General features: G+C 41.5%; 1 protein-coding gene and 1 long non-coding RNA gene across 3 annotated transcripts in view; one reads left to right on the forward strand and one right to left on the reverse strand.

Annotated features, from left to right (window-relative positions):
• Cmah (cytidine monophospho-N-acetylneuraminic acid hydroxylase) overlaps window positions 1-27005 on the forward strand; it is a 149886-nt gene that overhangs the window by 8460 nt on the left and 114421 nt on the right. The gene's annotated exons all lie outside the window — the stretch shown is intronic.
• Gm11342 (predicted gene 11342) overlaps window positions 836-27005 on the reverse strand; it is a 39252-nt gene continuing 13082 nt past the window's right edge. The window contains exons 3-4 of the long non-coding RNA NR_167750.1: window positions 1389-1519; window positions 836-1088 (exon numbers count right to left, since the gene is read on the reverse strand). This is a non-coding gene — a long non-coding RNA (predicted gene 11342). The remainder of the gene's footprint in view (window positions 1089-1388; window positions 1520-27005) is intronic.

Here is a 27005-nt window from a genome sequence, read left to right on the forward strand (position 1 = left end):
CCTCTTTCGAGATTTTTTTGTTGTTGTTATTGTTTAGATCTGTATACCACTTTTTTCTTTCTTTTTCTTTATTAATCAATATTGCATTTCTCACATTTTACTTGTCTTTTAGTGTCTACAATTGAACATTATGCTGGTTACATTTTCAGAGATTCTAATCAATTAGAAGTGAGAAGACATATTCTCAGGGTTTTCTCGTCTGTATCATAAACATACATAAACTTTTTAAATTTAAACAAAATGTAATGTAATGCTGCATTGATAGGCAAGGTTGTTTGACTGTCTCTTTTTTGTTTTGTGGAAAACTTCACATATAAGGAATTCATTATATGATCTATGCTGTCCTCTCTCCCACTTCTGTGTACCACTTTTTAACTGAGGTATTTGTTTCCTTGATACCTAGGATTTTTTTTTTTAGATTTTTTTCCCTATATTTTGAATAGTAGCCCTCTATTAAATGTGTAGTTGGTAAAACATTTTCCATTTTGTAGGCTGCCACTTTGTCTGAATAATGCTGTCCTTTGACATGCAGAATCTTTTCAGTTTCACAAGGTCCAATTAATTAATTGTGGATCTTAGTGACCATGTTAATAGTGTTCTGTTCAGAAAGTCTTTTTCTGTGCCAAAGAGTTCAGGGCTATTTCCCACTTTCTCTTCTATCAGGTTCAGTGTATTTGATTTTATGTTGAAGCCTTTGATCCATTTGGAGTTGAGTTTTGTGTGAGGTGACAGGTATGGATCTATTTGGATCTTCTAGATGCGGCTGCCCAGGTTAACTAGCACCATTTGTTGAAGATGCTGTTTATTTTGTCTCCATTGTGTATTTCTGGACTTCTTTATAGGTGAACACATGAATTCTTTAATAGCACAAGTTGTCTTTGAGTTTCAGCATAGACTTTCTAAGCACTACTATGTACTAGCAACCTGATTTCCCTTTAGTAATCTGAATCTGTCATCCCGGCGACTTGTCATTGTCTTTCTGTGCCCTTCACTTCAGTAGTAGGAGGAAACCCAATAGTTGTTGTTGGCACTCCTGGCCTCCAACCAGCAGAACTCAGCATCATGGAAGGAGATGAAGAATCCTGCAACTGTTAGATAAGAGAATGAGCAGAATTATCCTCCTCTAGAAAGCCAGACTGGCAGGAGGAATGACATCATACATTGCCTGTCATATACGTTTACTAGTGGCTGTCTGTGAGAGCATATTCTTCTAGACTATTATACCCTAACTGGTACATTTAAAACTTGAGTTTTGGTTAGCCCATTCCTAGCCTGTTACCTGGGATCCCCTTGTTTTCTAGGACATGGGTCAATCCAGTGAGATTGAGCAGGTGTCGTGGCACACACCTGTGGTCCTAGCAGTTGGGAGAAGCTGTCTTGGCACACACCTGTAGTCCTAGTAGTTGGGAGAAGCTGTCGTGGCACACACCTGTGGTCCTAGCAGTTGGGAGAAGCTGTCGTGGCACACACCTGCAGTCCTAGCAGTTGGGAGAAGCTGTCGTGGCACACACCTGTGGTCCTAGCAGTTGGGAGAAGAAGGAGAATTGAGAGTTCAAAGTGATTCTTGGCTACATAGCAAGTTGGAGGCCAACCTAAACTATGTGAGCCCTGCATCAAAGTGAACCCTGCCTCAAAACAGTGCTGATAAAAACCAGTGCACTCCACAAGGATGTGCTGTGAAGCAAAAATCCATGGACTACCACGAAGATTGTATTACCATGGTGTCACCGTGACAAAATATCTGACAGAGGAAACTTAAGGAAGGGCTTATTGGGGTTCGTTCATCCTTTGAGGGTATAGTCCATCATGATGGTGAAGGCATGGTAGCAAGAGAGAAAAAGAGTGGGGGGAGGGGGATGGTGGTACTCAAATCACTTTTACTCTCTCCAGAATCTCAGCCCATGAGAGTACAACCCAAGTTCAACGTAAATCTTTCCTTGCAGTTAAACCTCTCTGAGAATGCTTACACACACACACACACACACACACACACACACCTCAGTTTGTTTCCTAGATGACTGTAGATCCATTGAGTTGACAATGGTGAGGAAGCAACACAGGATAGTGGTGTTGTGTGATACGTCCCAACTCTGAGAGCAGATCCAAATTTGGACTAGAATTAATTTTGATGAGGAAGAAACACTCCCCTTTCTGTGGTACAAGAGTCCCATTATAATCTGGGCTGCCACTAGGTGGCAATGGTTCTGTACTAAGGACTCAGCTGACCTCTGTTCTTGACATATGGGTCATCTGATCATTCTTTAAAGAGGGGAGTCACGCTAGCCACCTCAGCCACTAGTACCCCTTTGTATTTAAGGGGGAAAGGCTGATGTAGAGAATGGCCCCTTGTTCATCAGCAGTGGCTGTCTTTTGGGAAGTGTATTAGTTATTTTTTCGCCTCTGTGATTAACAACTCAACAGCACAAGGGTTTATTTTGGTTCCAGGTTTGAGGTTTATAGTAGCAGGAAAGGCAAAATGGCAGAATTGTCTTTGGTGAGGGTGCCATGTAGAGCTTGATACAACTGTGTGCCCACATCTGGGCAGATCAGGAAGCAGAGAGTTGGGTGGACTTCTGCTTAGTTTCCTTCCTCCTCTTCAATTTTAGCTCATGGGGTGGAGTCATTCACATGCAGGGCGGGTCTTCTTGTCTCTGTAATCTTTGGACAAGCTCTCACAAATGTTCCCAGAAGTAAGTCTCCCAGGGTATTCTAAGGTCAGTCAAGCTGACAACAAAGATGAATTACTTAGAATCCAGATACACACTGGCTGTGAGTTTCCTAATACTGTTCTCCATCCAAGAGTAGACGTGTTCCTACTGAAACACGTCAGAAACAAGGCAAGCATGCCAGCAATCAACAGTGGGGCCCCAAAGGGGGAGAGAAAATGTCTTCTCTCAGAAGCCTTGAACCTGCCTGCCAGAACCATTTGCGAGAAAAGGAAGGGTGAAGCCTTTTTCCACTTCCTGAGTTCCCATCTGTCAATGTTCATGGAGTGTTAACCTCTCCTCCTTTTGTGTTGTTTGTGTGATGTTGCTGAGCCAATCCTCAGGGCACAGATGCACCATCAGATGGCACCTGAATGAGATTGGGTAAAGAAGTCAGAAGTGCTGAAGAGCTCCCAGCATAGAGTGTACACCAGGACAGGGGTTGCACCTTAGTGGCAGAGAACTTGTTTATCAAGAGCAAGGTCATAGTCTCAATTCCTAAAACTGCAAATAAGCATTATTGTCAGACAGCTGTAAGAGAGAAAATACTGTCTGATTTGCATAAATATGATTATTTATATAGAAAATCAAAGGGATATCACAATGTAAAGTAATTGATAAGATTGCAACAACCTTTCCAGACTGAAAAATATATGAAGTCCACACTGTATCTGCAAACTCTTTAGAAAAAGCATTAGAGCTGGGCCATGGTGGTGCATGCCTTTAATCCCAGCACTCAGGAGGCAGAGGCAGATCTCTGTGAGTTCAAGTCCAGCCTGGTCTGCAGAGTGAGTCCTAGGAAAGCCAAGGCTACACTGAGAAACCAAAGGAAAGAGAAAGGGGTCAGGGAGGGAGATAAAAGGCAATAGAAAAAAATTCCTGTGTCTGAAACAAAGATGTTAAAATATGATAAAATTCAATGGAGACTTAGAGCTGTTTGCGATGGTGGTTTCTCCGTTCTCTGTGTGTAGTACATTATTTTGTTGTTGTTGTTATTTACGTATATGGGGGAGTATATGTATACTTGTATGTTCAGATACCTTTGGAGCATCAAATCCCTTGGAGCTAGAGGTATAGGCATTTGTGAGCTGCCAGATGTGGGTGCTGGAATCTAAATTCTGGTCCTCATGACATAATAGCATCTTAACCACTGGGCCATCTCTCATTAGTATCCATAAAAAGTGCTTTTGTAAAGGGTATTTTTAAAGGCTTATTTTATTTTTACTTATGCATATACGTATATCTGTGTGGGGTATACGCATATGCCCAAGGAGGCTCATTATTGGGCTCCCCTGGATCCAGAATGACAGGTGACAGTAAGCTCCCAACCTGAATGCTGGGAACTGAACTCCACCCAGTCTTCTGCAAGAGCAGAATACACAGTTAACTACTAAGTGCTCTCTCCAGCCATATAAAACCATTTTTAAGCAATTAAGCTAGAATTTAATATGAATCAATCAGCATCCTGACTTTATTTTCTGTGGGAACTTTAGCTTTGCTCTCCCTTGGATTGTTGCCCTTGTTATCTGGTCAGTGTTTATGGTTCTAACAGGACTGCCAATAGCACTGGGAACTCTCCTGGAAACAAACCAAATACTCAATGAAAGGGAGTCACAAATGGAAGACTAGATACCTATTTCAGTGTTGTGCCTGACTTGTGAATCCTAAAAGGCCACCAAGGAGTCAATTCTGATGCAATCCCAGTAGGGTCTCAAGCTTGAGCCACACAGCTGTCTCTGACACAGCAGAAATGGAGGGTGAAGCCTCAAGCTCTCACCAGGACAAGGTTTTATAGGAAATGGCAAGCAATTGAGGGGGTTTCTAGCCTGGCACACATGTAACTTTAAGTTTTTCAAACCTTATTTTTAATAATGGTTCTTAAACACTTTAACATCCCCTTTAGCCCACCACCCACCAGAGGTAGTGGGAAAGAAAGGATGGGGGTTGGGAGTATGGACCTGTTTAGAAAGGTTCCTTAGGGCAACTCCTATCAGCAGCTTCCAGGTTAGCAACGGCAGCTCGATCCACTCGAAAACATTTCACAGATATGCCAGCAGCACAGTTTCATTTGAGTCGTGATAGCAAACATGAATCAGCAACAGTGGTACTACTTAGCAGAGACAGCCAGGCCTCAGCCTCAGCTCAAGTCAGCAGGAGGGACCATGAGGGACACCAGAAGTTCTCTGCTGTGCCTTTCTTGGGGAAGTTAAGATCAGCAAAGATACAAGACCCACAAGCATTGAACAGCGAGCTCTATAAGCAAACCAAGCTCTGTCTTCTTCACTGTCCATCGAGTCCTATTTATACCCTCCAGGCATCATGTGCCCTCTGCAGGTCTTACCTCAGCACGTGTATCTAATCAGCATGAGTTTGTGGAGTCTTGACAAATGCAGCTCAACTATGCAATGTAAGGCAAACTAATACATATGTGTTGTTAGCAAAGAATCTTTTATCATGTGCTCTTTCATGTTCTTGCTTTAGCAGAATACCCTTTCTCCTGGGTCAGCTTCAGTGAAATGTTCCGTCGTGAGTGTGCCTCAGTCTTTCACCTGTGTTCACTTCAGGAAAACACTCCATCACTTGTTTGCCCCAGCAAAACACCATCCAACACAACTGACTTGCCAAAGAACCCTTAAAGTTTCTACTACTCACACAGCTGACTGGGGGCTATTATGGAATTTTGTTGCCCTTTAAAATAATTGGCTGGTGCTGGGAGTCAAACTATAAACTTAATTTCTGCTTTCCTCCTGATTGGGGGTTCTTAGGAAGTGAAGTGACAGGGGCAGCTTGTAACCTGGAGGTCCAGGCTTGTTGGGGAGTGACCTGGAAACTGGTGCTAGAGAGTTCAACTTTAAGTCAGATTGTCTAAGATGGAGTCTGAACACAAGATCTGGTTGCTGTCCAGACAAGTGCATTCTCACATACACCAGCCTTTGTTGTGGATGTGAGACAAACCTTTCTCCCCAATTTAAAGCTGATAAAAAGCTAGAGCCTGTGATTGGGCAGTAGAGAGAGAAAAATGCAGGACTTGAGGATTGAGTGAGAGGTCTCAGGAGAGACCGGGGGAAGAACAAGGAGAATAGGACAGAGGGAGAAGGAGGCCTCCATGAGTCCAGATGGAGCATGAGCATGTGCCAGGAGAAGTGCACCTTGAAGACAGGCTGAGAGAAGCAGCCGGGGAGAGACTCAAGTGATAAGGGGCATATGGGCTTGGATATAGGTGAGAATAGCATAGATTTTACCCAGTCCAGGCTTACAGCTTGTAAATAAAATACCAGGTTTCTGTTTCTTTTATATGGGCTAGCTAGAATAAATAATTCATTCATATATGGTGCCATGCAACCCAACCCTTTTAATTTCATATTCAGTTCTTAGACAGAGTCCTGGGTGAAAGATGGTTTTCTAGCCAAGAGTGGAGAACCAAAGCATTTCAGAGGCATGGCTCCATTAAGAGAAGCTGCTGCCTTGCAGCATAGCTGGTAGGTTGTATCGAGCAGAGGCTGCACTCAGATTGGAGTCTGAGTGCACTTCCTAGTACGTGGAGGGACTGAATATTACCTGCTAGGTCCTGCAGTCTTCATTGATGCAGCCAGTGGGAAAACAAAATATGCCTTCATGAAAAGCCTGCAGCTGTGCAGGGGCCTCGTGAGAGGAAAGTTTTGGCATAGGTTGGCAAACAGCAGCCCAACCCAGTTGGCACATGGACCCCAGATGACCGCAGAAACACATGCCGGTTCTAAGGCCACAAACCACAGTCAGGCTGAGGGCTGGGCTGAGCCAAAGGTGTGGAGTTAACTGCCATAGATATTTGTTGATCTGAGGAGCCTACAGCTGCACTGAAGGGTAAAAGGAACCTTCCCCCAAAGCTACAAAGGGACTGAAAACCCCAAACTTCTAAACTGTGTATAAAATTTAATAGGAAGAAATATTTACTTTTAAAAAAATGAAAAGGTAAAGTTTCCAAAGGAAGGAGAGAGTTATTTGTTAAGGTTTGGTTGATCACTATGTATTGTAACACTAAATACTAGCTCTCCAAGGTCTGGTTGCCCCTAGGGACAAGGATATCCTCACATACACCAAGTGATGTTTAAAACTATTGGTTGAATAAAGATGCCTATGGCCTATAGCTGGGTACAAGAGAGGTAGGTAGAGTTTCAGTTCACAGGCTTGGAGTCTGAGGCAGAGACCATGAGAGGAGAGAGGAAGTGGTGAGAGAAGACACCATGGAGAAAGGGATCTTGAGGAATGGCTATAAGAGCTGGCCAGTCAGATTTAGGGCAGCCCTGGCAGAACAGGGCAAGTCATATCTCAGGGCTATTGACAGGGAAGTAGACATAATAGCATGAGGGGAGATATCTGTCCAGCTCTAGAGCTTTAAAACTTTTTATCTTTTACTTGGAAACTCAATGATCAAAAAATCAGGTAGAAATCTCCAATTGAGATTAACTATTTACCACGCCAGTTGTAAGTTAAAACGGATTTTTTCCACATTAAAAATGGAAAAGATGGGGGTTCCCGGATTCCACATAGTCTGGTCTACGCAGGTGAGAGTGTGGACTGCAGAGGCTAACAGCTTCTGGGACAGGTGGAAGCCACAGAGCTTCTGGGGCAGACCGTGTTTTGGGCTCCAGACACCAGGGTACCTTCCCTGCCAGAGGAGAGGTGTCCGCCCCACTCAGGAGGGATTTGCCACAGCATCTCGGGGAGCCATCTTGGTTCTGGGATTCTGCCTAGACTACTCTGCGCAGGGGAGAGTGTGGACTGCAGAGGCTAACAGCTTCTGGGACAGGTGGAAGCCACAGAGCTTCTGGGGCAGACCGTGTTTTGGGCTCCAGACACCAGGGTACCTTCCCTGCCAGAGGAGAGGTGTCCGCCCCACTCAGGAGGGATTTGCCACAGCATCTCGGGGAGCCATCTTGGTTCTGGGATTCTGCCTAGACTACTCTGCACAGGGGAGAGTGTGGACTGCAGAAGCTACACAGATTCTGGGACAAACCCTGTTTCGGGCCTTCATCCTCTGCCAAGAGGCAGGTCCGAACACCAGATATCTGTCCACCTTCCCTGCAAGAGGAGAGCTTGTCTAAAGAGTGCTCTAACCACTGAAACTCAGGAGAGAGCTAGTCTTCCAGGTCTGCTGATAGAGGCTAAAAGAATCTCGAGAGGAACAAGTGCTAACCAGAGACAACTATAACAACTAAATCCAGAGATTACCAGATGGCGAAAGGCAAACGTAAGAGTCTTACTAACAGAAACCAAGACCACTCACCATCATCAGAACCCAGCACTCCCACCTCAGCCAGACCTGGATACCCCAACACACCCGAAAAGCTAGACCTGGATTTAAAAGCATATCTCATGATGGTAGAAGACATCAAGAAGGACTTTAATAACTCACTTAAAGAAATATAGGAGAACACTGCTAAAGAGTTACAAGTCCTTAAAGAAAAACAGGAAAACACATCCAAACAGGTGATGGAAATGAAAAAAACCATACTAGACCTAAAAAGGGAAGTAGACACAATAAAGAAAACCCAAAGTGAGGCAACACTGGAGATAGAAACCCTAGGAAAGAAATCTGGAACCATAGATGCGAGCATCAGCAACAGAATACAAGAGATGGAAGAAAGAATCTCAGGTGCAGAAGATTCCATAGAGAACATCGGTACAACAATCAAAGAAAATGCAAAATGCAAAAAGATCCTAACTCAAAACATCCAGGAAATCCAGGACACAATGAGAAGATCAAACCTACAGATAATAGGAGTAGATGAGAATGAAGATTTTCAACTTAAAGGGCCAGCAAATATCTTCAACAAAATTATAGAAGAAAACTTCCCAAACCTAAAGAAAGAGATGACCATGAACGTACAAAAAGCCTTCAGAACTCCAAATACACCTGACCAGAAAATAAATTCCTCCTGACACATAATAATCAGAACAACAAATGCACCAAATAAAGATAGAATATTAAAAGCAGTAAGGGAAAAAGGTCAAGTAACATATAAAGGCAGGCCTATCAGAATTACACCAGACTTTTCACCAGAGACTATGAAAGCCAGAAGATCCTGGACAGATTAACAGATACTAAGAGAACACAAATGTCAGCCCAGGCTACTATACCCAGCCAAACTTTCAATTACCATTGATGGAGAAACCAAAGTATTCCACGACAAAACCAAATTACCACATTAACTTTCCACAAATCCAGCCCTTCAAAGGATAATAACAGGAAAAAAAAACCAATACAAGGATGAAAACCACATCCTAGAAAAAGCAAGAAAGTAATCCTTCAACAAACCTAAAAGAAGACAGCCACAAGAACAGAATGCCAACTCTAACAACAAAAATAATAGGAAGCAACAATTACTTTTCCTTAGTATCTCTTAATATCAATAGACTCAATTTCCCAATAAAAAGACATAGACTAACAGACTGGCTACACAAACAGGACCCAACATTTTGCTGCTTACAGGAAACCCATCTCAGGGAAAAAGACAGACACTACCTCAGAGTGAAAGGCTGGAAAACAATTTTCCAAGCAAATAGTCTGAAGAAACAAGCTGGAGTAGCCATTCTAATATCAAATAAAATTGACTTCCAACCCAAAGTTATCACAAAAGACAAGGAGGGACACTTCATACTCATCAAAGGTAAAATCTTCCAAGAGGAACGCTCAATTCTGAATATCTATGCTCCAAATGCAAGGGCAGCCACATTCATTAAAGACACTTTAGTAAAGCTCAAACCACATATTGCTCCTCATACAATAATAGTGGGAGACTTCAACATACCACTTTCATCAATGGACAGATCGTGGAAACAGAAACTAAACAGGGACACAGTGAAACTAACAGAAGTTATGAAACAAATGGATTTATCAGCTATCTACAGAACATTTTATCCTAAAACAAAAGGATATACCTTCTTCTCAGCACCTCATGGTACCTTCTCCAAAATTGACCATATAATTGGTCACAAAACAGGCCTCAACAGATACAAAAATATTGAAATTGTCCCATGCATCCTATCAGATCACCATGGACTAAGGCTGATCTTCAATAACAACATAAATAATAGAAAGCCAACATTCACGTGGAAACCGAACAACACTCTTCTCAATGATACCTTGGTCAAGAAAGGAATACAGAAAGAAATTAAAGACTTTTTAGAGTTTAATGAAAATGAAGCCACAACATACCCAAACTTATGGGACACAATGGAAGCATTTCTAAGAGGAAAACTCATAGCTCTGAGTGCCTCCAAAAAGAAACTAGAGAGAGCACACACTAGCAGCTTGACAACACACCTAAAAGCTCTAGAACAAAAGGAAGCAAATTCACCCAAGAGGAGCAGACGGCAGGAAATAATCAAACTCAGGGATGAAATCAACCAAGTGGAAAAAAGAAGAACTATTCAAAGAATCAACCAAATGAGTAGCTGGTTCTTTGAGAAAATCAATAAGATAGATAAACCCTTAGCCAGACTCGCTAGAGGGCACAGGGACAGCATCCTAATTAACAAAATCAGGAATGAAAAGGGAGACATAACAACAGATCCTGAAGAAATTCAAAACACCATCAGATCCTTCTACAAAAGGCTATACTCAACAAAACTGGAAAACTTGGATGAAGTGGACAAATTTCTAGACAGATACCAGGTACCAAAGATAAATCAAGATCAGGTTAATGATCTAAACAGTCCTATATCCCCTAAAGAAGTAGAAGCAGTCATTAATAGTCTCCCAACCAAAAAAAGCCCAGGACCAAATGGGTTTAGTGCAGAGTTCTATCAACCTTCAAAGAAGGTCTAATTCCAGTTCTTTACAAACTATTCTACCAAATAGAAGCAGAAGGTACCCCACCCAATTCACTCTGTGAAGCCACAATTACTCTGATACCTAAACCACAGAAAGACCCAACAAAGATAGAGAACTTCAGACCAATTTCCCTTATGAATATCGATGCAAAAATACTCAATAAATACTCAATTGGCGCTAACTGAATCCAAGAACACAGCAAAACAATCATCCATCTTGATGAAGTAGGTTTCATTCCAGGGATGCAGGGATGGTTTTTTTTTTTTTATTACGTATTTTCCTCAATTACATTTCCAGTGCTATCCCAAAATTCCCCCCCCCCCAACTCCCCTACCCACCCATTCCCATTTTTTGGCCCTGGCGTTCCCCTGTACTGGGGCATATAAAGTTTGCCTGTCCAATGGGCCTCTCTTTACAGTGATGGCCGACTAGGCCATCTTTTGATACATATGCAGCTAGATTCAAGAGCTATCCATCAATGTAATCCATTATATAAACAAACTCAAAGACAAAAACCACATGATCATCTTGATAGATAAGGAGAAAGCATTTGACAAAATCCAACACCTATTCATGATAAAAGTCTTGGAAAGATCAGGAATTCAAGGCCCATACCTAAACATGATAAAAGCAATCTACAGCAAACCAGTAGCCAATATCAAAGTAAATGGTGAGAAGTTGGAAGCAATCCCACTAAAATCAGGGACTAGACAAGGCTGTCCACTTTCTCCCTACCTATTCAACATTGTACTTGAAGTCCTAGCCAGAGCAATTCGACAACAAAAGGAGATCAAGGGAAAACAAATTGGAAAGGAAGAAGTCAAAATATCACTTTTTGCAGATGATATGATAGTATATATAAATGACCCTAAAAATTTTGCCAGAGAACTCCTAAACCTGATAAACAGCTTCAGTAAAGTAGCTGGATATAAAATTAACTCAAACAAGTCAATGACCTTTCTCTACACAAAGGATAAACAGGCTGAGAGAGAAATTAGGGAAACAACACCCTTTTCAATAGTCACAAATAATATAAAATACCTTGGCATGACTCTAATTAAGGAAGTGAAAGATCTGTATGATAAGAACTTCAAGTCTCTGAAGAAAAAAATTAAAGAAGATCTCAGAAGATGGAAAGATCTCCCATGCTCATGGATTGGCAGGATCAATATAGTAAAAATGGCTATCTTGCCAAAAGCAATCTACAGATTCAATGCAATCCCCATCAAAATTCCAACTCAATTCTTTAACAAATTAGAAAGGGCAATCTGCAAATTCATCTGGAATAACAAAAAACCTAGGATAGCAAAAACTCTCCTTAAAGATAAAAGGACCTCTGGTGGAATCACCATCCCTGACCTAAAGCTGTACTACAGAGCAATTGTGGTAAAAACTGTGTGGTACTGGTATAGCGACAGACAAGTAGACCAATGGAATAGAATTGAAGACCCAGAAATGAACCCACACACCTATGGTCACTTGATCTTTGACAAGGGATCAAAAACCATCCAGTGGAAAAAAGACAGCATTTTCAACAAATGGTGCTGACACAACTGGCGGTTATCATGTAGAAGATTGCAAATTGATCCATTCCTATCTCCTTGTACTAAGGTCAAATCTAAGTGGATCAAGGAACTCCACATAAAACCAGAGACAGTGAAACTTACAGAGGAGAAAGTGGGGAAAAAACCTCGAAGATATGGGCACAGGGGAAAAATTCCTGAATAGAACAGCAATGGCTTGTGCTGTAAGATCGAGAATTGACAAATGGGACCTCATAAAATTACAAAGCTTCTGTAAGGCAAAAGACACCGTCAATAAGACAAAAAGTCCACCAACAGATTGGGAAGGGATCTTTACCTATCCTAAATCAGATAGGGGACTAATATCCAATATATATAAAGAACTCAAGAAGGTGGACTCCAGAAAATCAAATAACCCCATTAAAAAATGGGGCTCAGAGCTAAACAAAGAATTCTCACCTGAGGAATACCGAATGACTGAGAGGCACCTGAAAAAATGTTCAGCATCCTTAATTATCAGGGAAATGCAAATCAAAACAACCTGAGATTCTACCTCACACCAGCCAGAATGGCTAAGATCAAAAATTCAGATGCTGCAGAGGATGCAGAGAAAGAGGAACACTCCTCCATTGTTGGTGGGATTGCAAGCTTGTACATCCACTCTGGAAATCAGTCTGGCCATTCCTCAGAAAATTGGACATAGTACTACCGGAGGATCCCGCAATACCTCTCCTGGGCATATATCCAGAAGATGTTCCAACAGGTAAGAAGGACACGTTCTCAACTATGTTTATAGCAGCCTTATTTATAATAGCCAGAAGCTGGAAAGAACCCAGATGCGCCTCAACAGAGGAATGGATACAGAAAATGTGGTACATTTACACAATGGAGTACTACTCAGCTATTAAAAAGAATGAATTTATGAAATTCCTAGGCGAATAGATGGACCTGGAGGGCATCATCCTGAGTGAGGTAACCCAATCACAAAAGAACTCACACAATATGTACTCACTGATAAGTGGATATTAGCCCAGAAACTTAGAATACCCAAGATATAAGATACAATTTGCTAAACACATGAAACTCAAGAAGAACAAAGATGAAAGTGTGGACACTTTGCTCCTTCTTAGAATTGGGAACAAAACACCCATGGAAGGAGTTACAGAGACACAGTTTGGAGCTGAGACAAAAGGATGGACCATCTAGAGACTGCCATACCCAGAGATCCACCCCATAATCAGCCTCCAAACGCTGACACCATTGCACACACTAGCAAGATGTTGCTGAAAGGACCCTGATATAGCTGTCTCTTGCAAGGCTATGCCGGGGCCTAGCAAACACAGAAGTGGATGCTCACAGTCAGCTCTTGGATGGATCACAGGGCCCCCAGTGGAGGAGCTAGAGAAAGTACCCAAGGAGCTAAAGGAGTCTGCAATCCTATAGGTGGAACAACAATATGAACTAACCACTACCCCCCGGAGCTCGTGTCTCTAGCTGCATATGTATTAGAAGATGACCTAGTAGGCCACCAGTGGAAAGAGAGGTCCATTGGTCTTGCAAACTTTATATGCCTCAGTACAGGGGAACGCCAGGGCCAAGAAGTGTGTGGGGGAGGGAAGTGAGGGGGGTTTGGGGGACTTAGGGGGTAGCATTGGAAATGTAAATGAAGAAAATACCTAAATAATAAAAAAACAAAAAAATTATTTTTCAATAATGATTACAATTTTATATATCCTTCTTAAGAGATGGAATGCTAGGTTAGAGAGTATAGAACAGTGATTAGAGGACACGGAACCTACAACAACATCAAAACTGGTAATTCCAGATGAAAAGGATTCACAGAGAATTATGGAGATTATAGAATGATAGCCCATATTGACACTAGATAAATAAGCTTCAGTTATAAACCAACCTTATCAGACTGGATATTATATTTATATTGTCAAGGATCAATTACTAAATGAAGGTCTATATGCTGAGTTAAAAATACAAATCCTATTTAATAAAGTCACCTTAGAGCAACATCATACAATAGATACGTTTCATTTTATAAAGTTTAGAGAATTAAGATATATACAAGTGTTGATACACCATGTTATTGATACACATTGAGAATTGGACTTTTGCCTTAAATTCTAAAAATAGTGAATCTGAGAGTGCATTTATTAGAGACGATGCCTTTCTTAAAGATGCTTTTATAGACTGAAGCTAATGATGCTTCAACATATGTATTCATTAGGATACAAGAATGTTTTAGACATTATGGTAAAAAAACCTGTTACAGATATGACTTACAGTCCTCCAGATCAGACAACTGTGAAAAGATCTAGCAGGACTTTTGAGGAAGAAATTGCTGAACTAACTCAGACTGTTTATATTAAGGATGTTCTGACCTCAAAATGGAGGTCAGGAAGTATATTGCATTGGGGAAGGGATTTTTGCATTTGTCCCAACAGGAAAAGAAAAGCTATGTTTTCCATCTAAACTGATAAAAGTCAGATATGACAGTGGAAGACCCCCTCAAGATCTTAGCTGCAGACAGAAGGAAGGAAATCAGGAAAGGTGAAGTGGAAACTTCTGGCTTCCTTAGAAAGCCCATTATGTCAAATGATTTTGGGCTGGGACACATGAAAGGATGCATTATGTTTAGAAAGAATATGACTATGATCCTCTAGACAGTGGAAGTTTAAGCATTGGTTTGCTTTGCTCCACCTTGCTAGTCTTCACTGACAACATGCATGTGTTGATTCACCTTACATTGCATTGCTGAGCTCTGCTCACAGTTACTTCATAGAGAGAAACACGTGTGAGGTTCCTGTGGCTTCTTGCTATTTCCGCAGACTTGGGTGGGTTGATGAGCCTTGGGGTTTCTTCTGGATTGAACTGCCCTTGCTGATGCATGTATGGTATCTGCCGAGTAGACTGGGCTGCAGCTGCTGATTCATGTTTGGTGTTTGCTAGTGGACTGGACTGAGAACAACAAAGATTGGAATCGCCCCAAAGAACTATTTCTAAACAAGTCTACTTCTCCTGTATTCTAATAACCTTTCTTTTCCACTAAAGTAAGTTGAGAAAAATATATGTCTACAGATAGGTAACATAATTTGCTGATCCTTCCATATGGGAACCCCCAAAAATCTTATATTGGTATAGATCTTCGTATATTGATGCAAAATTGAGGTTATATTTTGCTGCAATGTACTACATAAACATGTTTCCAACTCCTACTTGAGGTATTTTTACCAAGTAATTCTTAAAATTACAGAGGCAAGCAGAACTCGAAGTTCAAGGCCAGCCTGGGACAGAGCAAATTCCAAGTAAAGAACAGCTTAGGTCCAGGCATGGTGGTACACACCTTTAATCTGGGCCATATCTTCTGCTGGAGGCCTACATAAGGAAAATGGAAGAAGGAAGGCTCACTCTTATTTGCCTGCTTGCACTTACTTGCCAGCATATCTATTCTTTAGGATAACCTACTACATAACCTACTTCTTTAGGATTCCAGCTTATACAGACCAGCTAAAGCAACTAGCCTCGTGGGACTGAGCAACTATTAGATTCTTGGACTTCCCATTCACAACTGTCCATTGTTGGGTTAGTTGGACTGTAGACTGTAAGTCATTTCAATAATTTCCTTTAATATGTGTTGAGGCCTGCTCTATATAACATAACTGTAGCCACTTGGCATTTTTCCTCCATTTTGCTCATAAGGTGAAACTAAGTTCAGGTTCTCAGACTTCACTTCCTTGAACTAATTATCCATAGCTAACACTGAAGAATGCAATTAATAAGCCAAAAAGTTATGATTGAATCGCTTGTCCTCTGTTATCTCAATATACTGGACCCCCCCTCCCCAGTTCACTACCTGGACACCGCCCCTCTTTCTTCACCTAGGACCAATCCACTCAAAGGATAGCTGATAATACTTTATCCAGTTAGCCAACAGAGCAAATTCCAAGTAAAGAACAGCTTAGGTCCAGGCATGGTGGTACACACCTTTAATCTGGGCCATATCTTCTGTTGGAGGCCTACATAAGGAAAATGGAAGAAGGAAGGCTCACTCTTATTTGCCTGCTTGCACTTACTTGCCAGCATATCTATTCTTTAGGATAACCTACTACATAACCTACTTCTTTAGGATTCCAGCTTATACAGACCAGCTAAAGCAACTAGCCTCGTGGGACTGAGCAACTATTAGATTCTTGGACTTCCCATTCACAACTGTCCATTGTTGGGTTAGTTGGACTGTAGACTGTAAGTCATTTCAATAATTTCCTTTAATATGTGTTGAGGCTTGCTCTATATAACATAACTGTAGCCACTTGGCATTTTTCCTCCATTTTGCTCATAAGGTGAAACTAAGTTCAGGTTCTCAGACTTTACTTCCTTGAACTAATTATCCATAGCTAACACTGAAGAATGCAATTAATAAGCCAAAAAGTTATGATTGAATCGCTTGTCCTCTGTTATCTCAATATACTGGACCCCCCTCCCCAGTTCACTTCCTGGACACCGCCCCTCTTTCTTCACCTAGGACCAATCCACTCAAAGGATAGCTGATAATACTTTATCCAGTTAGCCAAAAATGTTGTATCACTTCACTGTTTGCTTTTAAACCTTTGAACCTAGTTTTTCCTATAAAACCCCTACTAATACAGAAATTGTTACCTGGAGTTGTTCTAGAGGAGCAGAGGTATAAGGAGGCATCTTTAAAATATCGGAATTGGCTTGATAATTTCACAGCACCTTCTAACTCACCAGCACCTTTAACTACTGAAACCTCTCCAGACACTCTCTCTCCTGGGAGCTCAGAGAATATTGAAGGCCCATAATGGAAACTATATTTCAAACTTAAAGAAGTAAATGCCTTTGATTATCTTGATCCATCAATTGTGATTGGCAATGGATTAGGTGACCGGGTATATGTAAATTTCTACAGTTTGGGGGCAAATAAGGAAAATGATTTTGTTGGCTTGTTGCTCTCAGCATCTTTGGATAAATTAATGAAGGAATGGAATAAGTTGCATGCTTTAGAATTGCCTCTGCCAAAGAAAATAGTGAATAAAAAACAGTATTGTATTCCTGGAGGAACTGCAGAAATTACTGCTACCATCAAGGACTTGAAAGATGCAAAGGTGGTGGTTTCCACCACATCTCCCTTTAGCTCTCCTATCTGGCCAGTGCAGAAGACATGTGGATCATGGAGAATGACAGTTGACTATCAAAAATTAAATCAGTTAGTAACTCCGATTGCAGATGTTGTAACAGATGTATTTACCTTACTTGAGCAAATTAACCCATCTCCTGATACACAGTATGCAACTATTGATCTAGCAAAAGCCCTTTTCTCAGTACCTGTCGATAAGAACCATCAGAAGCGATTTAGCTTTCAGTTGCCAAGACTAGCAGTACACCTTTACAATTTTGCCTCATGGTTATATTCTCCTGCCCTTTGTCATAACTTAGAAGCGATCGTAATTATCTGTCTCTTCCACAAAATATCACATTGGTGCACTATATTGATGACATTATGCTGACTGGACCATGTGAGCAGGAAGTAGCAACCACTTTGGACTCATTGGTAACACATATGTGTATCATAGGATAGGAAATAAATCCAACCAAAATTCAAGGACTGTCTACCTCCGTGAAATTCTTAGTAGTCCAGTGGGGCATGCAGAGATACTCCTAAGGTGAAAGATAAGTTATTGTACCTGGTCCCTCCCACCACCAAGAAAGAAGCACAACGTTTAGTGGGTCTATTTGGAATCTAGAGACAGCTCATTCCTCACTTGGGTGTGTTACTCAGGCCCATATACCAAGTGAGTAGGAAAGCTGCTAGCTTTGTGTGGGACCTGCAACAGAAGGCTTTTCAACAGGTCCAGGCCTCTGTGCACTTGGACCACTTGGACCATATGATCCAGCAGACCAGATGGTACTTGAGGTGTCAGTAGCAGATAAAGATTCTGTTTGGAGCCTTTGACAGACCTTATAAGTGAATCACAGAAGAAACCTTTGAGATTTTGGAGCAAGGCTCTACCATCATCTGTAGACTTTTCTCCCTTTGAAAACAGTTCTTGGCCTCCTATTGGGCCTTAATGGAAACTGAATGTTTAAAAATAGGACACCATGTTACCATGTGACCTGAACTGCCCAGTTCAGTTATCAGACGTATCAAGTCATAAAGTAGGATGTGTACAGCAGCAGTCTATTATTGAATGGAAATGGTATATATGTGATTGGACGCAAGTAGGTCCTGAAGGCACAAGCAAGTTACATGAAGAAGTTGCCTAAATGCTTGTGTTTTCTACTGTTACAATGCCATCTGCTGCCAAGCATGCACCTTTACCTTATGGGGTGTTCCCTATGATTGGTTGACTGAGGAAGAGAAGACCAGAACCTGGCTTACTGATGGCTTTACACTTTATGCAAGCCAGAAGTGGGCAGTTACAGCATTACAACTCCTCTCAGGGACAACCTTGAAAGATACTGGTAAAGGGAAACCTTTACAGTGGGTAGAACTTCAGGTAGTACACATGGCATTACAGGTTCTTTGGAAGAAGAAATAGCCAGATGTCCAACTGTTCATTGACTCATGGGCTGGGTGATCAGGGACTTGGAAAGATCATGATTGGAAAATTGGTGAAAAAGACATCTGGGAAAAAGTATGTGGATAGATCTCTCCAAATAGGCAAAGACTGTGTAGATATTATATGTTCCATGTAAATGCGCATCAAAAGGTGACCTCAGCCAAGGAGGAGTTCAATAATCAAGTGGATAAGATGACCATTTCTGTGGACAATCAGCCTCTTTCCCCAGCCATTCCTGTCATTGCTCAATGGGCACGTGAACAAAGTGGCCATGGTGGTCGAGATGGAGGTTATGCTTGGGCTCAGCAACTCGGACTTCCACTCACCAAGGCTGACCTGGGTACAGCTGCCGCTGAATGCCAGATCTGTCAACATCAGAGACTGACATTGAGTCCCAGATATGGCACCATTCCTTGAGGTGACCAGACAGGAATCTGGTGGCAGGTTGATTACATTGGACCACTTCCCACATGGAAAGACAAAGTTTTGTTTTTACTGGAATAGATATGTACTGGAATAGATTTGTACTTTGTTCTTACTGGTTATGGATTTGCCTTTCCTGCACATAATGCTTCTGCCAAAACCACCACCCATGGACTCACAGAGTGCTTTATTCTCCATCGTGGCATTCCACACAGTATTGCTTCTGACCAAGGAACTCATTTCATGGCCAGATAAGTGTGACAGTGGGCCCCCAATCATGGAATTCACTGGTCTTACCATGTTCCTCATCATCCTGAAGCAGCTAGCCTGATAGAAAGATGGAATGGCCTTTTGAAGTTACAGTTCCAATTAGGTGGCAGCAGCATGGAGGACTGGGGCAGAGTCCTTCAGAAGGCAGTATTTGCTTTGAATAAGCATTCGATATATAGTACAGTTTCTCCCATAGCCAGGATCCATGGGTCCAGGAATCAAGGGGTACAAAAGGGAATAGTTTCACTCACTACCACTCTTATAGTGATCCATTAGGAAAGTTTTTGCTTCCTATTCCCTCAACCCATAGTTCAGCTGTCTAGAAGTTTTGATTCCAGAGCGGGGAGTGCTCCTGCTAGGAGCCACACAAACATTCCATTGAACCGGAAGCTCAGACTCCTCCTCCCACCCCCCAGTCATTTTGGGCTTCTAATGCCCTTAAACCAGCAGGCTAAGAAAGGAATGACAGTGTTAGGAGCAGAAAGATCCAGACTACCATGGGGAAATTGGATTGCCTCTCTACAATGGAGGTACAAAGGATTATGTCTGGAGTGCAGGAGATCTTTTAGGGCATCTCTTAGTATTACTATGTCCTGTGATTAAAGTCAATGGGAAACTACAACAGCCTAATTCAAGAAGGATGACAAACAGCAAAGACTCATCAGAAATGAAAATATGGGTCACTCCTCCAGGAAAAGAGCCAAGACCTGCTGAGGTGCTTTCAGGGAGTGGAGAAAATACAGAATGGGTAGTAGAGGAAGATAAATACCATCTAAGGTCACATGACTAGTTACAGAAATGAGGATTATAAGTGACATGGTGTTTATGTTTTATTTTGTTACTAAAAGGTTGTTTCCCAAAGGTCATTTGGCTATTCTAAATTTACAATGTGTGTGCAGTTTATATGAGGGATATGTATATCAAGTTAGGTGTATTTATGGCCTGGTTATTGTTTTCAGTTGGGCTCGAGATATGATTTGTGTTAACTTTACAAGTTAACTATTCCCAGTTGTTAACTTGACTATACCTGGAATGGGCTACAGTCTAGAACTGGAGGACACATCTGTGATCCAGATCTTGAGGCTGGAAGACATAGGCTTTTGATCTGGATCTTGAAGCATAGTGGTCATGAAAAGCTTATTCCCAGGCAAGGTAATACATGGCTTTAATTCCAGGAGACAGAGGCAATCAGATCTCTGAATTCAAGGCCAACCTGGGACAGAGCAAGTTCCAAGTAAAGAATAGCTTAGGTCCAGGCATGGTGGTGTTATCTTTAATCTGGGCCACACCTTCTGCTGGAGACCAACATAAGGACAATGGAAGAAGGAAGGATTCCTTTTTCTTCATCTGCTTGCACTTACTTGCCAGCACATCTGTTGGAACCTACTTATTCAGGATTCCAGCTTATACAGAAGACCAGCTAAAACAACCAGCCTTGTGGGACTGAGCAACTATTAGATTCTTGGTCTTCCCATTCACAGCTGCCCATTGTTGGTTTAGTTGGATTTAACACTATAAGTCATTTCAATAATTTCCCTTAAATAATTTCCCTAAAGACATTTCATATGTTCTGTTACTTTAGAGAACCTTGACTAATAAAACTAGCTAGAATAAATAATTCATTTAAGTTTCCTCCTGCTTTGGCCCCTGAGTGCTAGGGTTACAGATGATAGCTATCACGCTGAGCTCATAATTGGATAAATGCACTTTCTATCATGCATGGATGGCACAATTTGCTTAGAGAGCATCTATGAAACACAGAGCACTCCAGCAAAACTGTATGGACCAAGCTTCATAATACTTTTCACTAGCCAATAACCTCAAGAGGAAGAGATTATTTACCTTCTTATTTCATAAAGAAAGGAACCAAAATGCTAAGTGTGATTTGGCAAATGAGTATGGCACATTTCCTGTTCACAGGAGACAACAGAGCAATTGTGTTTTATTTCAAACAAGATCATACCAGAAAAGCACACCAGGTAGTAAAGAGGCCTCTTGGAGGGAATGGTTGACTTAGAGCTGATCACCAGAAGGCGAGGCTGCCCAGGTCCTTTGTAAAAAAGAAATAGGACCTCCAAAGTGTACATTTAATTCTTCTCTTTTTAATGGGCTGGAGTGATGGCTCACTGGTTAAAAGCAATGGTTGCTCTTCCAGGGGATCAAGGTTTGATTCTCAGCACCTGTATGGGAGCTCACAGCCATCTATAATTCTAGTCCTAGGAGATCTGAAGCCTTTTTTTTCTGACCTTCAAGGGTATCAGTCACGCAAGTGGTTCACAGGTATAAAACAGGCAAAACACCTAAACATAGTAAAGTAAGTAAGTAAGGGGCTAGAGAGATGGATCAGGGGTTAAGAGCATTGGCTGCTCTTGCAGAGAACCTGGGTTCAATTTCCAGCAACCACAAGGTGGCTCATTACTGTCTATAACTCTAGTTTCATGGGATTCAAGACCCTCTTTTAGCCTCCATAGGTACTAACAACATACATGGTTGTATACACACACACACATGCATATATAAAGACAATATTCCCATACATATAAAATAAATAACAAAAATTTAAAACGGTGTTTGTTTGTTTATGTGTGTATACACCTGTCACAGCTCTCATGTGGGGGGGCTGAGGACAACTTTCAGGAGGTTCTCTTCTTCCGCCATGTGGGTGTCAGAGAGCCGTATCTCTGGCCCCACATCTATATTTTAAAACAAGGAGAATTAGTTTGGAACTTAAAATTGATATTGTAAACTTTGGGGCAATTGTTAAGATCTCTTCAGTTTCTTCTTCCTAAATTATATTCTCTCTCTCTCTCTCTCTCTCTCTCTCTCTCTCTCTCTCTCTCTCTCTCTCTCTCTCTGTGTGTGTGTGTGTGTGTGTGTGTGTGTGTGTGTGTAGGTCAGAGGACAACTTGTGGGAATTGGTTCTCCTTTCTACCAGGTGGTTTCTATGGATAAAATTCAGGTTGCCAGCCTTGGCAGTAAACACATTTACCCATCAAACCATCTTGCTGACCTACCCCCTGCCTATCAAAAGCTGCTTTTTTGAAATATGATAGAGTACAACCTAAGCAGGCATGAAATTGATTATGTAGTCAAGGTTGACTTTGAACTCCTGATCTTCCTGCCTCTGTCTTCTAAATGCTGGAATTATAGTACCCAGCCATTCTTAAAATGTTTGCCTGGATAGAGACTACATTTAGATCCCAAGGCAATCTAGAAATATATGAAATAGTTGAATAAAATCAACCACACTGACTAGATATTTGATGATATGAAGAAAATTTTAGCAAATGTGTTAGCTTTAACAATGATGTGTGCTTATCTGTACTTAGAATATTTTTGGGGTGCATATTGAACTACTGAGGGCAAATCATATAAATACTTCCATTAGCGTTAGCATTATACTCTGCTGGAGGTGATCAAGTAACATGTGGGCTGTGTACATGTTGTGTATGTGTGGAAGGTAGGATTGCTGGAGTTGGTTCAAGAAACTCTCTTTAGATTTTGTTGGCTTTAAGACAAGGTCCCATGTAGGCCAGGCTGGGATCAAGTAGGCTTTGTAGCCAAGGATGACCTTGAACTCCTGATCGCCCTGCCTTAATATACCCAGACTTAAGGTTAGAAATACGTGCCTCTACACCCAGACACTTTTCTTTTTCTTTTGTCAATTTTCCATGAAAAACTGAAAAAATACCTTGGCTTCAATGGCTGATAATTTTCCTGAGAGTAGAGAGAATTAGGAAAGGCTCATGGCAGGGAGAACATTTTCTGCCTTGTAGGGCCGGGTTAGTAACGGGAGGTTTACTCTTGGCCTTAATCCAGGGGTAACTCATAGGAAAAGAAACATAAGTTTCTAGTTGTAACAAAAACAGAAGGAAGAAACAGTATTCCATTTACAAATTTAAGAGGGAAATCATGGAACTGAGATAATTAATTATGCTGCTATAAGCTGAGGGCTTTGAATATAAACAATATTTGGTTGATCATCGCTCACTTTCTCTTTCTACTAGCTGATTTCCAGATACAGTTCCACTGTTGGATATAGCCTCCCCAGGAGAGAGGAGGAGGGAGTGTATCAGTCTGTAGAGCCCACTCCTGAGCGGTGACAAATGGATCCTCCTGAGAAGCTATTGTTTCAGCTTCTGTTGTTTTAATTCCTGGACAAAAGGTCTCACTCACAGCTTGGGGCTGGCCTAGAACTCACAATAGCCCCAGTCAGCCTGAAATTCAGTTTCAAGCAGATAGCCTTGAACTCACTGTGTAACTGAGTCTGGCTTCTGGAGTGCTGGGATGGTAGGTAGGCCACACCAAGCCTGCTTTCATATGGTACCACTACAAATGGAGTCCAGCTCCAGCTCTTAACTTGCTGTTGTGTTCATAGCAAGCAGTTTCCTTACATCACATTTGCTAGAGGTACCCACAATTGTATTTCTTGTCATTTGCAACCAAAAAACTTTCATTCCTCTCTTGGGAACTGTGACTAATGAAGGGAAAGAGGCTGGCCAGTGAGCAGAACAGAAGAGAGACCAGAGGAGCAGCCAGAGAAGGCTTAACAAAGAACCAATCCCAGCAGGCGGCAAGCCTGGGAATAGGCTGCAAGAGTGTCCCTGTGTCTTGAGTCTATGATCTTATACACGTGGAATCCCAGCACCGGGAGCCTGAAGCAAGAGGAGTACCATAATTCTCAGGCAAGCCTAGGCTAAGAAATGAGACTGTCTCAAAACTCAAAGAAAATAAAACTGATAAAATAGAGCAGGTCTACTTTCCATCTAAGTCCCTTCCTGGGGTCAAGCCAGAATAGATCCATTGTTGTAGCTACCCACTCCCCTTCTCCAGGATAGGGCTAGATTTTCATTTTACCTGTCGCACCCCCTCATCTGATATCTCAGTCTGGCCCTTGCTTTTCTCGGACACTCAATAAACTGTTCAAAAGATTGAGAATTTCAGGTAGGGCCGGGCATGATAGTACACGCCTTTAATCCTAGCACTTGGGAGGTGGAGGCACGTAGATTTCTGTGAATTTGAGGCAGGTTGGTCTACATAGTGAATTCCAGGAAAGTCAGAACAACATGTGAGACACTATTTCTAAAAGCCAAAACAAATAGACAAACAAACAAACAAACAAAAATTTCAGGTGAAGTCAACCATCCATAGGTAATTAAAACTTGTCACACAAACATTTCTTCTAAAATTTCAGCTAGGTTTGTAGTATAAAGTAATTATATAAAGTGGTTTCTTTTTAAACATGTGAATGTGAATTTAGACATTCGAACTAATACAGATGCTATTGGAAGAGTGCTGTCAGGCTAGGCTGGGCAGTGCAAACCTGTCATCCCAGCAGTTTGGAGGCTGATACTGGAGGATTGCAAATTTGAAGCTCGTCTGGATTATACAGGGGCTTCAAGGATATAGTCTGGGCAGTTTAGGAAGATTAAGTCTTTGAAACAAAAAAATGAAAAGTGCTAGGTGCTCGCCCAAAATTCTTAAGGATCTAGGTTCGAGCCATAAAAATAGAGCTTCCTATTAAATCTTCTTTAAAGCAGATTAAACAGAAGATATCAAAGCCTGACTAACTTTTCTAAACATTCATTTCCCCTTACATTTCTAAAGTTTAGTCTCAGTAACTCTCTCAGCATCAAATGCCGGCCTTTTCTCATTCAAGGGATAGTCTCATGAACAGACTTCAGGTCAGCTACACACAGACACACAGACACACACACACAGACACACACACACACACCCCTCTTCACTCTCAAGGTAATTGTAGAGTTAATCTCTTAGTCAAGGTATAGAGTAAAGAAAGGGTCCACTATGACAATGGAAAAAGAAAATGTGATTTATATACACTATGGCATTACTATTCAGCATTTTAAGCAAAAGAAATTCTGTCATTTGGCCCTGGAGAATACTGTTGAGTGAAATAAACCAGATTTCTACAGAAAGATAAATATCGCATGATCTTATATATATTACATGAGATCCATTTCCGGATGGATTTCATTTTTGTGATGTTATTAGAAAGTCTAATACTGGGTAATTTATTAATAAAAAACCCAGAATTTCATTTCTATAGTTCCAGAAATAGGATCAAACTGCTGTCTGGTCAGAGCCAAGTCTCTGCTTGCAAGGTGATACCTTGTTGCTGAAACCTATGGGTCTCCCATCATCATCATCACCACCACCAACACCACCACCACCACCACCACCACCACCATCACCACCACCATCACCACCACCACCATCACCACCACCACCATCACCATCACCACCTCCACCACCTCCACCATCATAATCCATTACAGAGACTCTATAATGTAAACACATGTCAAGCCTGCATGTTGGACACTCTGAATATATACAACTATATTTGTTGATTTAAAAAGGAAAGTTTTGGGCTGGTGAGATGGCTCAGTGGGTAAGAGCACTGGCTGCTCTTCCAAAGGTCCTGAGTTCAAATCCCAGCAACCACGTGGTGGCTCACAACCATTTGTAATGAGATCTGACACCTTTTGGTGTGTCTAAAGATAGCAACAGTGTACTTACACATAGTAATAAATAAATCTTTGAGCCAAAGTGAGCAGAGGTCCTGAGTTCAATTCTCAGTAGCCACATGATGACTCACAACCATTTGTAGTTATAGTGTACTCATACACATAAAATAAATAAATAAATCTTTTTTTTTTTTTTAAGGAAAGTGTCTTAGTCACGGTTTCTATTCCTGCACAAACATGATGACCAAGAAGCAAGTTGGGGAGGAAAGGGTTTTACATTTCTATACTGCTGTTCATCACTAAGGAAGTCAGGACTGGAACTCAAGCAGGTCAGGAAGCAGGAGCTGATGCAGAGGCCATGGAGGGATGTTCCTTACTGGCTTGCTTCCCCTGGCTTGCTCAGCCAGCTCTCTTATAAAACCAAGATTACCAGCCCAGAGATGCTCCCACCCACAAGGAGCCTTTCCCCCTTGATCACTAATTGAGAAAATGCCTTACAGTTGTAGCTCATGGAGGCATTTCCTCAACTGAAGCTCCCTTTTCTGTGATAACTCCAGCTGTGTCAAGTTGGCACAAAACTAGCCAGTACAGAAAGTTTCCCACGGGTTCAAGATGGCAAGATGGGATAGCTTGAGAATTAACCCAAGAAAAACATGAAGGGCCTTCAAGGGCAGTAGACATGTTTGACTCAACCATAATGAAACTAAATGAAATTAGAGAATTCTAGAAAATCAAATCATTGTTTTGAAAAAGGCAATAAAACAAAAATCATGTAGCTAGCCTCAAGTCATAAACTGTATAACTGCCTTTCCCAGTAGTATCCACCAGTTCTCTACAAGAGGGTACAAGTCAATATATTTTAAAAGTTAGAATTTTACCATTTTGCAAGTCCTCGGTGACATAATGAATTACAGTGGTGAACAGGAAAAGAGGGACTACAAATCAAGGCATCCTTGAAGTAAAAGCAAAGTGCACCATGTGAAAATTGAGCTTCAACTTAATTGGGCCTAAGAAGGAAGAGGGACTTGTCCTACCACACAGCTGAAATCCACAGAATCCAGGCGGCAGAAAATGCCAATGTCCAAACAATTTGCTTTTATCTACAAATAAGTTAAATGGGAAAAAGAAGGGAGGCTGTTAGTAAAAACAATTGTGAGATCTGTCAACCAAATGCAGTGTGATGAGCCCAT

The sequence above is a fragment of the Mus musculus genome, chromosome 13 (assembly GCF_000001635.26).
Source record: "Mus musculus strain C57BL/6J chromosome 13, GRCm38.p6 C57BL/6J".
NCBI classification, from domain to species: domain Eukaryota; kingdom Metazoa; phylum Chordata; class Mammalia; order Rodentia; family Muridae; genus Mus; species Mus musculus.